This window comes from Aythya ferina (genome assembly GCF_964211825.1).
Source record: "Aythya ferina genome assembly, chromosome: 3".
NCBI lineage: Eukaryota > Metazoa > Chordata > Aves > Anseriformes > Anatidae > Aythya > Aythya ferina.
The window spans coordinates 5,930,792-5,943,477 of NC_140298.1; the positions used below are offsets into that span (position 1 = coordinate 5,930,792).

The 12,686-nt window shown below is 38.8% G+C and overlaps 1 protein-coding gene across 6 annotated transcripts in view; it reads left to right on the forward strand.

Moving 5' to 3' along the window:
• The window catches only part of PLCB4 (phospholipase C beta 4), a 233,445-nt gene that overhangs the window by 44,800 nt on the left and 175,959 nt on the right, over positions 1–12,686 (forward strand). For all 6 annotated transcript variants that reach the window (XM_084513193.1, XM_084513192.1, XM_084513194.1 and 3 more), the window contains exon 2: positions 4,361–4,420. The gene's annotated coding sequence lies outside the window, so the exon portion shown is untranslated. The remainder of the gene's footprint in view (positions 1–4,360; positions 4,421–12,686) is intronic.

The following is a 12,686-nucleotide window of genomic DNA, read 5'->3' on the forward strand; positions in this document are numbered from 1 at the left end:
GTCTGTAGGTCATAACTGTCTGTTTTTTATTTCCTTGGGAACAGACAGCCTTAGGCCTACAGTCAGTACCATCCGGGTCAGTATCGGTGAAGAAAAGATGCAGTTATCTGGTGACTGAAAAGGCTACTGATCTTGTGGATTAGTACGTGAAATGTTCCAGAAAGATATGCCAGAGGCTCCACTTATGTAATGCTTTGAGCAGGAAGCTACTGAATTGTGTGTAGTGTGTGTCACCAGCAACAGCCTGATGTCCCTGGCACGGCTCCACTCCAGGAAGGAGCTGAGGTTTCTCCGAGGCTTCAGGCGAGGATGAACAACTTGACAGCATTAGCCCTAGCTAGAACAGTTTGCACCATTGAAGGCAGGACCTGGCAGCACACAGCCTCGCTGCGTGCTGTCGGAGGCAGGGGGCTGACATCCTTTGGTTCCTTTGGTGTGGGGGGTTTCCTGCCCACAAGTGTGTACCAGCTGGCATTGTCTTATCAAGGAGTTAGCATTAAAGCAAGTGTGATTTGCAGCTTGTTGTTGTTGTTATTACTTGCAGATCTTGAAAAAAAATTGCAAGGGAAGAAAGAACTGTTTTAGAAATTGCCATGTTATTGCACAGGGGATTTAGGTCTGTGGGATTTAAAAGAAATATGTGTCTTAAAACAACTAACACAACACCATGGCTGATGGTCCTTTTTGGCACAAAATGAGTGAAAGTTTGGTAGGTAATGACTGTTTTAGAGTAAAACCAAAATCGTTGTGGTTAAATTAAGATTTTAATGGTCTTTTCTAAATCAGGTAGTATTACTCCACTTTTAATTAGAATCAGGCAGAAAGTCCGTATTCGAGTTCTAAGGTTTTATTCTCCCAGTGGGCAACTCAAGTGAGTGCTCTTCATCCTCTGCCAAGTGTTCTTAGGTGGGAAACCACTGGAGACTTCTAGGAATGTGTTCCTGTCAGGTCATTCTTTGATCTTTTCAGAGATCAAAGGTTTTTTTGTTTTTGTTTTTGTTTTTTTTGTTTAAAAAAAAAAAAAAAAGTTTTCTTGTTCAAAAAAGTAAAGCTTTGGGATCCATTGACAAACCCAGGGTCTCAATGAAAGCTGTCTGTTGTGGTGATGGATCATCATGATTTAGCTGGGGATTTTGAAGACCTAATCCCCTGGTAATCTATAAAGAAAAACCTGAAGTCATACAGTGGGGAGAGACAGACAACTTGGTAAAGCTCTGCTGCCTGGTTAAGGTGATAGCATGGTTCGGATGACTAGTCAAGAAACAAGCCTTGCCTTTCTGAACAGTAGCTCCGAACTAGGTAAAAGCTTTGTCTCTTGGTGTTAGTGACATTTCAGTAGGAGAAATAAAAACTCCATTTGCTATCCATTATATGGAAGTGAAGATGTATGGTCCCAATGGCTCAGCTCTAACATAACTGCTTTTCGGATGGATTTTGAAGACCATTTTTATGTTGCTTCGCATTCTGATAGGGCCAGAACTTTCTGGTGAATACTGCAGCGTACCTAGTAGGTTTTAGGGCTAATTTATAAATGGGTACTACCATACCAGGAAGAGTTGATATCACTGGACATGTGCATCCGAGCAAGACAGCTCACTTGCACAGTCTCTCTCAACTGTATCGTACAAAACTATTAAGTTTAATGGCCATGTTTTCTTATTTTTTTTCAAAAACAGATCAGTTCACTTTCAATGATTCCCTTTCAGCTCATACTTCATATATACAAGTGGGCTGGTGAGAGTAGCAAATCTCTGCAGTACAAAATAGGAGCTGCCCTTGATTCAAGTTGAAAGCTTATTTTTAATACTGATCCATTTCTTGAGTTCAGCAATGAATAAATGCTGCTGGAGTTGCTTGCACATTATGAGGTTTTCTAGTCTTGGCAATACTCTGGCTCATGCAGAAATGCATATGCATGTTCCCAGTGACAACTGAATGTCCAGTTTCCTTTCCTGTTGTGAAAGGACCAAAGTTATAAAAAGAAGTTTACCTTGCTTGTAAGGCCTGGATCGACTGGCAAGCACATAATGCATAAGGATGCTCTTAATTAAGAAAGAAAGTGAGACGCCAGAGTTTAGATAGCACTATTAAATGCAAAGAATTGGGTGGCTAGTTAGTGAGAGGTATTCTGTTTACTACTAGATTATAATTTGTGCTGGACAGAATAATTAAATTGCTAAGTTTAGGACATTTAAGTAGATTCAGGGATGCTGGGTTTCAGAACGGAAAGTATGCTGTCTGTCTTGCTTTTCTAATCATCATGGATCTTCAGCAGCAGTCTGAGTCTTCAGGGGTCTGTAAACCCCAGGGTGAAAATCTCTACCTGTAATGTGTCAAGTAGAAGAAGGATTAGTATTATCTATTGTGTAGCCAGTGATGATTAATGAATGCTTCAGCACTTGATGCCTCAACAACTGTTTAGGTTTTTAGTTGCAATTGAAATCTGTGATACCTGTCTGGTTAAGTGTTCAGGAATTTAGGAACATAGAATCAATGATTCTCTGGTGGAAAAAAAAAAAAAAAGGTATCAAGGTATTTAAGACCAGCTTATTTACCTCTTCTTTGGTTCCTTCATTTATTTTTCTTGGGACAGGAAAGGAATGAAAATATTAGGAATTATTAGGTATGTCTTTTTGGCCTTTACAACCAGCTGTGGAACAAAGGATAAACCTGAGGCTGCAGCTGCAGGCTGTTTCCCTGTCAGTATTTGAGTTACTGTGAATTAAGGGTTGCTCTGCATTTCTGCCTGTGTAACTGAGACCTGACTCTGGCTCTAAGTGTTTCCGTCAAAGAACTTACCGTCTTACTAAAAGGCCTCTGGAGATTTTGAACACAAACAAGATCTTGAAGAAATAACTGGTTAGAAGGCAATGATTTTGATATTTATGTAATTAATGAAAGAAATCATCTTCTCTTTTAATTTTGAGATTGTGTTCATCTGTGTATGTGGAACATGAGAAATTTCAGAGCCCAGTGGCAGTTTTACCCTGAAAGCTGTAAATGATTGAAAACAGTTGAGAAACAGATTCTGCTTCTGTTATGTGCATTAGGTGTGGCATGATGCTACTGATTTCAGTGGAGCTGTGCTATATTTTATGCTGATGTAACTGTGTTAAAATTTGACCACAATCTGCAAGAAAACAAATACTGAATATGTATCTGGCATTGCAGACTACTAATACAGTTTACATGCCTTAAAATATTTTTGTAACGTTGTTGTTTTTCCAACAATAACATGTTTTGAGCTGTGAGTTTATTTTAGCACTAAACTGATTTCGGTTGACCCTAGAAATAAGTATAAGGACACTTTTGTGTGTAGTTATTAGGTGGTGGAGATGCAGCGATACCTTCTCATGTAATTAGATGCTATTCAGGCCATTCTGGAAGTGCACTAGCAAAATAAGAGTTTGGGGCATAAAAAAACAAAAGCACTGTGTGCTCTTTTATTAGAAGAGCGCACTGTCAATATTTAATAAGAATGAAATACCTAGCCATCATCCCCTGAGTAGCTATTTATGTTCTGGAAAAAGTTCTGTTTTAGTAGAATTTTTGGGCAACTGCTGGAGACTTCACCAAAACAGGAAATGATTTTCTTTAACTGCTCTCATTGCTGTAATTGTGACCGCTGTGGTTCTTAGTGACTCTGGTATGATACTTAGGGCATTTTATGCACCGTGAGTTTTCAGGGCAAAATGCTAGACCTTCAGCATGCTCTGGCATATCTTTGGCTGAGAGTTTGGGTTCCCAGAACCTCTGTTTCTATAATCTTGCTGGGGTATCTGTGTGTATATACACATGCATATGTGTACACACATGCGCATATATTTTTTTCTCCTACACTTCTTAAAAATCTTAAAGGTACCAGGTCAGATTTAATCCTGAGTGTGTGCATAGTGGATGTACTCGATTCTATGTTTCAATTTATTTTACCTTCAAGGGAAGAAAAAAACATGAAGCTTAATGACAGAGCAAAAAATAGAACTTCAGTCCTAAAGCGTAGGCATTCTTGATGGACATTCATTTGAAGGATCTATTTAAGTTTATTTTTTATTATTTTGAAAACTGAACACTTGTTTGTTTGTTTGTTTTTCCTTTCAAAGCCTCTTCTAATGCATAAGTTTCTAAACTAAATTTGGATTTGACTTCAGTTCTGAACGCTTCTGTCCCCTTCATTCCTCTTTCTGTAAATATGCTGCTTTGCTTGTTGTGTGGATGTTATCCTCATGTCCAATAATGGATGTATTCTGATCCATTATGAGAAATTATTTCTGGGGGTTAAAAATGCCTTGACATAGCTCACTGCATTTTATTAACTGGATATTCGTTTGTACAATTAAGTTTTTTGTTTGTTTGTTTTTAGGGGAAGGACGTCATCTTCTACAATGGGAATTTCTACGGAGTAATTTCTGATTTTCAAAAAGTAAGTGTTTTTTCTATTAACCTTTTAATCTGGTCTTTTTTTTTTTACTAGATAATTTACTTCAAGTTTTAAAATATTGCTTAGTGTTTTAATGCTGTGCTGGAAGTCTTAGTAGAATGAGGAATGTGTTCTGAAAGAACAATAGTTTAGGTTCATGAGGGGAGAGACTTCATCAGGAATTTAGGTCACAAGTCTGCAACTTCAGAGTATGCTGAGCTCTTCTGAAAACCAGGTACCTTGAGACTAAGAAAGATATGTAAGGATGGCTTGGTACCACTGGCAACTTGAGGGCTTTATAGGTACTTGTTGACCTCATCTTTTTGTAGTGGCCTAACGTTCTGTGGAGAAGGGGTTAAGGAATGAACTAACCTTTCTTTCCTGCTAAGGCCCAACCTAACTCCCGAGCTTATGTGGATCCATTCATAAAACAGCTGCAAAGGCAATGAAAGCGCTCTAGTTTCAAAGTATTTCCAGCTATTTCTTCTTACCTCAGATTTGCAGAAAACATAACATCCACACAAAAAGCACTCAGGTCACTTGCACACCACCTTGATTTCACACTTTTAAGTACTTCTAGTCTGACTGTAGTTTTACATATGCCATTTGGCATCAAGGATTCTTACCCTTTTGGGTGCTGCTGACTGGAAGCTGCTCTCCTCTGAAAGCACCAAATCAACACAAAATTCCACTTGGTTCAGTACCCAGATCTTAAGCAGGCCAAAAGGGCTGTTGAAGCAAATGCTAGTTTCTCACCAATTCTGGGTGAGACCTCAGCCTTGCCCTGTGGGCCAATCCATCCAGTTTAGTTTAAATAAGTTCTTTGCCTATCACCTCAGTATATAGGAGCAGAGTTCTACCCATGCACATACAGTTTAGAACATTCACTCTTCCTTCAACTGAAATTGTTGTAAATGACCATTATGGGATAATGTATTTACTATTTGTTGTTGCTTATATAAAAATGTATCTAAATTCACATCAGGAATCTCAGGGTCATCTGGAGTCTGAGATGAGGATTCCAATTCCAGACAGATTTGCCGTACAGGGATGTCTCGGGAAAATTTCAGTGCAGAAAAGTAATTGATACCAAAGGGTGTATGGGTGCCCTAGTCTTCTAGAATTTTAGAAGTAATAACACAATGGCAGTAGGCAGTGTTTTATGTACATATAGCCTTGGTATTAGTCACTAAAACATCCCAAGATTTTTTTTTAAGTTGTTGTTTTTCTCCCACAATGTACACCACAAGAATTTGGGAAATTTGTTGCACAGTGACATGGTGTTTTATCACAATTGGTCTGTTTATTTGTAAATGATGTAAAGTATTTCTCTTATGGGCAAAAATTCTGTTTGCTAAAATAATAATAAATAAATAAATAAAACCTACATTGGCCAGAAATAGCTTTCTTCGAAAGTAGAAACTACTGTAAATGTTTTTTCAGACTGTTGCTCTAAGAATATGGGTAGTGCTAACTAAATTCTTACCCAGGTGTAAGTAGTAGAACTTACTGGAGATTCAGAATGGAAATCATACTAGTGATAGAACTGCTGGGGTAACTGGCTCATTTGTTAGAATTGGTAAAGAAGGAGGGGATGAATCAGTGTACCTTGAGTGTACATTAGCTTCTGCATTTGAGCAACTTGCATGCCTTCAAAATAAAACTCTATGTAGCAGTGGTAGGAGTCATTAATGGTGGAGTTAGGTGTGAAGAAAGTTGATTGTTCCTTTTCACTTTCTACTTAGATGCAATTTTAGCCATTTAAACATAGTTTACATGGGGATATGCTGTAGGCTTTGCACATCTTTAAAGTTAATAAAACCTTTTGGAACAAAGGAAAAGTTAATTCCACAACTTCTCAACTTACATGAAGTAAATATGAAGAAAATTTGGCTCAGTAACAAGAAAACAAAAACAAAAACAAAATAGCCCTGGGCAGTTGCAATTTATACAGTCAGTTACAAGGTCTGCTAGCAGTGTACTGCAGTTAATACTAGTTACCTTGAGGATGCCTGGGAGAATTTTTTTTTGATAGCAAGCACGCTAACATATCAGATTATTAAAGGTAAGTGAGACTGTTGTGCAGTATTGTCTTTTATTACAATGTGTGATTTTGAACAGTATCCCTTCAGGAGCTGAGGTCAGCCAGTGGGTCCTTACAGGTTCATTCTGCTTACAGAGTGCTGGGAGGACAGGAGGGTGCAAATAAGAGATGTTGCCTGAATCATAGCACATCTCTATGTATAATAATCACCTCTTTTAATGCTGTCAGCAGCTATGCGAACTTTTGCCACTTTCCTATTTGCAGAGAGACTGAGCTATTACCCAAATAAAAATTGCTTTATTGATTGTAGTCTCTGACACCCTTGAAAGGAGGAGTACTAAACTCCTGATCAAAGTCTGTAGCGTTGAAGCCAGGCATAATGTTCAGTGGGCATTTCTGACCAGAGTGGTAATTAAAACAATGTTCTGATCATTACATGATTTTTATTCATTACCGCATTTTAGTTGATTTTTATGGAGGTGGAATAAGATCCCTATGGCATTTTTACAGATTAGAAGTGTAGAGTTTCCTTCTGGAGTGAAGGGCACAGCCAGATTATTGGGTCTTGGTATTTTTGATGAAATTGCCAGTGCTCTCATGTGGGTAATTTTGTAACGCTCTCTCAGATGTCGAGTTAAGAACATTCACTCCAAAGTGATTCTTAATGATCTCTGTATGTTGTCTCCAGTAAGAGCCAGTTATGTTAATCCTGCCTCTGTTAATCCTAATTATGTGATTGTGTATGGTATGATTAAAAAACCAACCTACCTGTATATTTACATGGAATTCACAAGGAAAGGCCTCACTCCCTGATAGCCTGGACTTGCGGAAATGAGCATTCTGCCAGTGCTCTGTTTAGAAGGTAGCAGCCCACTGGAACAGTCACTAGCTGACTGTTTACCCTGTAGGCAGACAGTAGTTGAATCTGACTATGCTCAAGACACACTAATATTTTTCTGAAACTGGTACCTTCCCACTCACCTATGAAGCAGTTGGAATACCCTGCTGACTGAGTGGAAGTGGAGGAAGGGAGAGGGACACATTAGAGCCATTACCGAAGATAAGTCTAACTGTAAAAGAAAGTAAGGGTTCTCACTACTAAAACATTGGCCATAAACATTGCCCATTAATGTGGTTTAAAGATGTTATTGTATAGCTGGATCCTCAAGACAGAGTTTGAACACCTAATGGACTATTGGCTAGAATCACAAAGGTGGGCATATTTGGAGCTAACATATTAGCCACACACACATTTGTGCAGTTTGTATTTACTATTCAAACAAAAAGTACTTTTTAAAATCTTAATACTACCCTCAAGGTAATTACAAAATTAAGGGTACCAGCAGACTCCTTCAGGGTAGCAGTTCTTGTGGTGTAGGTAATGAAACAGATTTGAACAGTGATGTGCATAACTGTGTCCCTCCAGGACATGTAAATAATGTTTGTCCATCCTGCTGCATATGACAGATTGGAACCAGTTCATCAGGGGGCCTGTTTGCCCTCATCCATCCTGGCAGGGTGGGAGAAAGGATGAAGAAGCTGAACACGAAGGTTGCAAGAGTAGGAGAGAAATGATGCAACTTTCTCTTGTATTCAAGATCATTAACAGATCACTCAGTAATCCAGTTGCTCAAGTTTTTCCACCCTGTTGTGATTACAAAATAGTAGCAATTTACTGGCTCTTTTAAAAACCTAGGTTCTTAAGAGTACTGAAGCTTAACAGAGTAACTACTCTGATCTTTATAGCTGAATCTGCAACTGTTTTTACTTTAACAGTTGGAGTGCTTGGTAGACTTAGGTGACTAGTTCACTCTCTGGAGCCTCCAAAATACTGACACATACCCACAGGCATCGTCCTGTAACTGTGAAAGTACTGCAAGTGCAAATGCAAACACTGTTAATGTGGTGCTGCTCACACCCACGTACTGGTACAAATTACATACTGTAACTTCCAGTGTTGCACTGTTTACTTCTTTACTTGAAAAGTCCAAAACCTGATGAACTTATATGTGATCTTTTTTGCTATGAACCCAGTAATACTCTGTGTTTGTTTTCCTTATGCCAGTGTATGACTTACCACCCGCACAGCATAACTATATATGCACTCACATAATTGAGGATGAATTTTAGTCCTGAAGTATTTGCCTTCTGATCATTATATAGGGCATGGTAACCACTCCCAAAATGGAAGTGACACTTCATAGGGAAGGACAAAGAAGAGAAGTTCTGTTCTTGTAAGAGACCAGTGCAATTTGTTCCGTCTGCTATTCTCAAAATACAGAGGTTTTTAACCTTAGCTTTAGACTCTGTCTCCACTGAATATCTTTTTATTGTCCCTGACAAGCACAGCAATTAATATATTTTGCATAGTTATTTTCCACTTGAGATGAATTTTGCTCTGTAGCATCTGTTTTGCCCATGACTTGTAATTCTGTTCTTTTAATCAGATCCATTGAATCCTACAGCCTGTCAGATTGTTTATGCATGTTATCTCTGGCTTCCAGAAATCGAGTTTTTAGGTCTGAAAAGTTATCTGCTGTTTGTAAGCAACATGCATAGCTTACTTAGGTGGTGTATATACCAAGTTTCCCTTAAGTTAGACAATGTTTTCCTTAAAAAAATTCTCTTATTTTTAGCACACTTCTAAGTCGGAAATGCTTAAAATATCTTGTCATCAAAACTTGGAGTCAACAATGTAAAACAGAAGGGAAAAAAGAAAAAATAAAAGAAGCTTACTGCATCCAGATGAAGCATTGTTTTCTAAACATTCCCTGCTGTTTGGAAATCACGTATTCTTCACACTTTACTGTGAAAGACTGTTCAGATAATTACAGCAAAATCTAGTGGCAGGTAGACCTCTTTGGGAAAGGTGAGTGTGGATGGAGCAGGAAGTAGGGACTAGTGAGAGTCTCAGATTGAGGGAGGCTGGTGGCTCAGAGAGAAGGGAGAGAGCTCTGGGGACTAAAAAGCAAGTGATAACAAAAGTATATAGATCACTTATGGTGGTAGTCATGGCTGTGGTTGTCAGGTTCCCTGTAGGTTCATGTCCATTGCTGCTAAAGAAAGCAGTCCCCAATCTCACTCCCAGCCTCTGATTTCCATCCCAGGATGCTCATTTACATCAAAAGCCTGTGTAAGTGACTAGTGAATCATGGAACCAATCTGGCCAAAAAGTAGATTTGCTAAATAAAATCCTGAAATAAGTCTGTTTTCATTTGTGGTGGCAGAGTGGAGGTTAGTGGGGAAAGAATGAGGGACTGGTGGATTTCTGGAGAGGACTTGAAGTTTACCAGAGAACTGCCTCAAAATTGTAAATTTCTAAGATGAGTGCTTTCATCAATTCCATCATTTCCATGGTTGGTCTGTCTTAAACCGTGGCTGAATCTTCAGGCGTTCTAATGCAGGAAAAAAAATAAAAGAAGGAAATAATTCTTGGCTGATGAATATTTTGTTCTTTTTGATAGCCATATAATCATTATTTATAATAATAAAAATTTGGAAGGGATAATTAACTTATTTCTCATTGCATAAGACAACCTCAGACTAGCAGTGATCAGCATGAGTCTTATGTGGGGGGGCAGATTATCCAATAACTGCCTACTGCGAGATTCTCATGCGTTCATCTAAAGCATCTGGTGCTGGCATCCAAGACAGTACTGCAGTAGACAGGCCTTGGGTCTGATCCAGTCTGTCTCTGTACCCATAATTTACTGGGAAAGATCGGACACCTAGGAAATAAAAGCTGCTTCCCCTGAAGTGTTCCTGCATACATGACTTTGTTGGAAGTGGTGTATGTATACAAGGGTGTGTGACAAGTAAACTGAATTAGCGCTTGTTTTAGGCTGGGAATGTTTGCTTTCTTTTGTTTGGATATTTCTTCCTTTGGCTGCCTAGTAAAGCTTTTCCCTTAAATTTTTCTCGTGCACTCGCCAGAAAAGGGGAAAAGCACACAGGTAGTGGAATGTTATATAAGGAACTAAGCTATGCTGCTATTTTATTCAAAATTTGTATTTCATTAGTGCCCAACACTAGGGCACTGTTTCGTTAAAATATGGAAAGACCTGGTTTTATATGAAAAGGTGGGCAATGTGGGATAAACTGCAGTGGGTGAGAAAACGGTCTGAAAGGAAAACAAAATGACAGCTCATGTTGTTAGGCCTCAATGAAATCTGAAGAAAGGGGAATTTTTGCAAACAGTTAAGCTCTGTGCAGGCTCAGCTCACCAAGACACTAAGTGCTGACTTTTGGTGTTTTCCTTTTTTTTTTTTTTTTTCCTCTTTTTTCCTGGGTTGCTTTTTTCCTTGATAGTGACTTGAATTGTCTCCTGGAGTCTGTTCAATCGAACTGGTGGAAGTATGCCCCTGGCAATGGAGGGGGTAGAGTAGAAAAGAGTGGAGGAAACTATTCCCTTTCCAGTTTCTCAACCTAAAATTGGATGACATGACTCAGTGTGAAAGCTGAAGGGCGGTGGTGGCAGAGGACAGAGATGGTGGGTGATGTTCCCAAGGAATCGCTTTGCAGTCAGGTTGGTGGGATTTTTGCCACTGAACTCAGCTGGGGCCAAGTGTATGAGAAAGAAATGGAGGGCTACAGAATAGGCAGAACAGTTTGGAAGGTAGGGGGAAAACTGCGAAATAAATGGAGTGTGGTAGAAAAAGCAGGAAATGTAATAATAAAACTGTCAGATGTAGGAAATATGTTGTGGGGGAGGAAGCAAGAGGTCATGTGCACAGATGAGTTTGGATAAAATGTTTTATTCATTTCTGATTCCATTTTCCTGTTGAAACTACCTGCCAAGCCTTACTAGAGATACACCAAGATTATTTGCCCAGTATGTATTTTTCTTTTAAACTGATGTGTATTCTTATACACATGAATGTAAATGGTGCATTCAGCTTTAGGTCTTACTGTAGTCTGGTGATGCCAAAAAGAAAACTACTCAACTACTGCCAGAAAATGCATTGCATTTGGAAAGGACTTTTTTTTTTTTTCCTCCCCTCCCTGTGTCTTCAACTTCTTTAAACTACGAAACTAGAGAAAACATCCCTGTGAAATTTTCCGTAATTACATTTGCGGTCTGGTTTAGAGGAGAGATGCTTGGCTGAGTGTTTAAGTAAACAGATTCTAATCAAAGGCAAAACTCCCCATCACCCTGTGGCTTTGCCAGAACCTGCTTTTGTTCTAGTTTTCATACCTTACCTGTTGTAATTCTGTTGCTCTTAAAACATGTGTCGCATTAGAGAACAGGGAGTTTGCATGTGTGATAGCTACAGAGTCTGCCCTGTTGGCAGCAGTTTACCTTAACAAAATGTTTTTGGTTGTAGGACCTGTGAAAGCTGGAATCTGAGAGGGTCGTGTGTGCTGTTCTTCATCAGAATGATTCCTTGCAGGCAATGGAAATATCTGTGGCCAATCAAATTTGCATTCAAAATTTCATTTATAATTATTGTGGTTATTATGATTTCCTCTTTCTCTGTGTACATCATCTTAATCTACTGAGTGTAAATTTTCTAAACTCGACAGGTTGCATAAGCCAGAAAAGTAGGAAGTAAGTCCTAAAAAAACTGCTGCCAGATCTTTGAAGCATGCATTGAGTTATTGGATCTGAAACACAATGTGCAAGAGTTGCTCTGCCAAGGTTTGAAAGTTACAGTATGTGGAGTGATGAGACTACTGTCTAGTTATTTTTTGTAAAACAAAGGGGAAAGACAGAAATATGGAATGTTGTTTATTGCTTAATGGCACACATCCCCCCTTTCACTTGTTTATATTTTTAGCTTTCTTCTCTTCAGAATTAATAAGTCATCGTATTAAACATTACAGTGAAAAGCAATAAGTAAATCTAGTAAATAGATTTAATAACTGCACTTTTTGCAGTTTGATCTGTAGCAGACAAAATCTGGATTGTAAACAAGATCATTGAGATCTTTTGCAGTCTGGATTAGCAGTTGGGAGCCTATCTTCAGCGCTGCTGTAGAGGTTATAGGTAACTCCTGTACTGATACACAGACTGCTTTTCAAACTCTAGAATGTCCTTTTCTCAGGCCTTTGTTCATTTAGAGGAATTCAACCGTTTATACTTGTTTTGCAATGAGTGTTTTTATAAATGGCCTGGTTACCAGATCACTCTTCTCATACAAAAAAGGCAGTGTTCTGCTTACTGCATTTAATCAGGTCTAGGTGGTCAAATGTGTATCTCCAGCTCCAGTTTGTAAGTTCATTCTG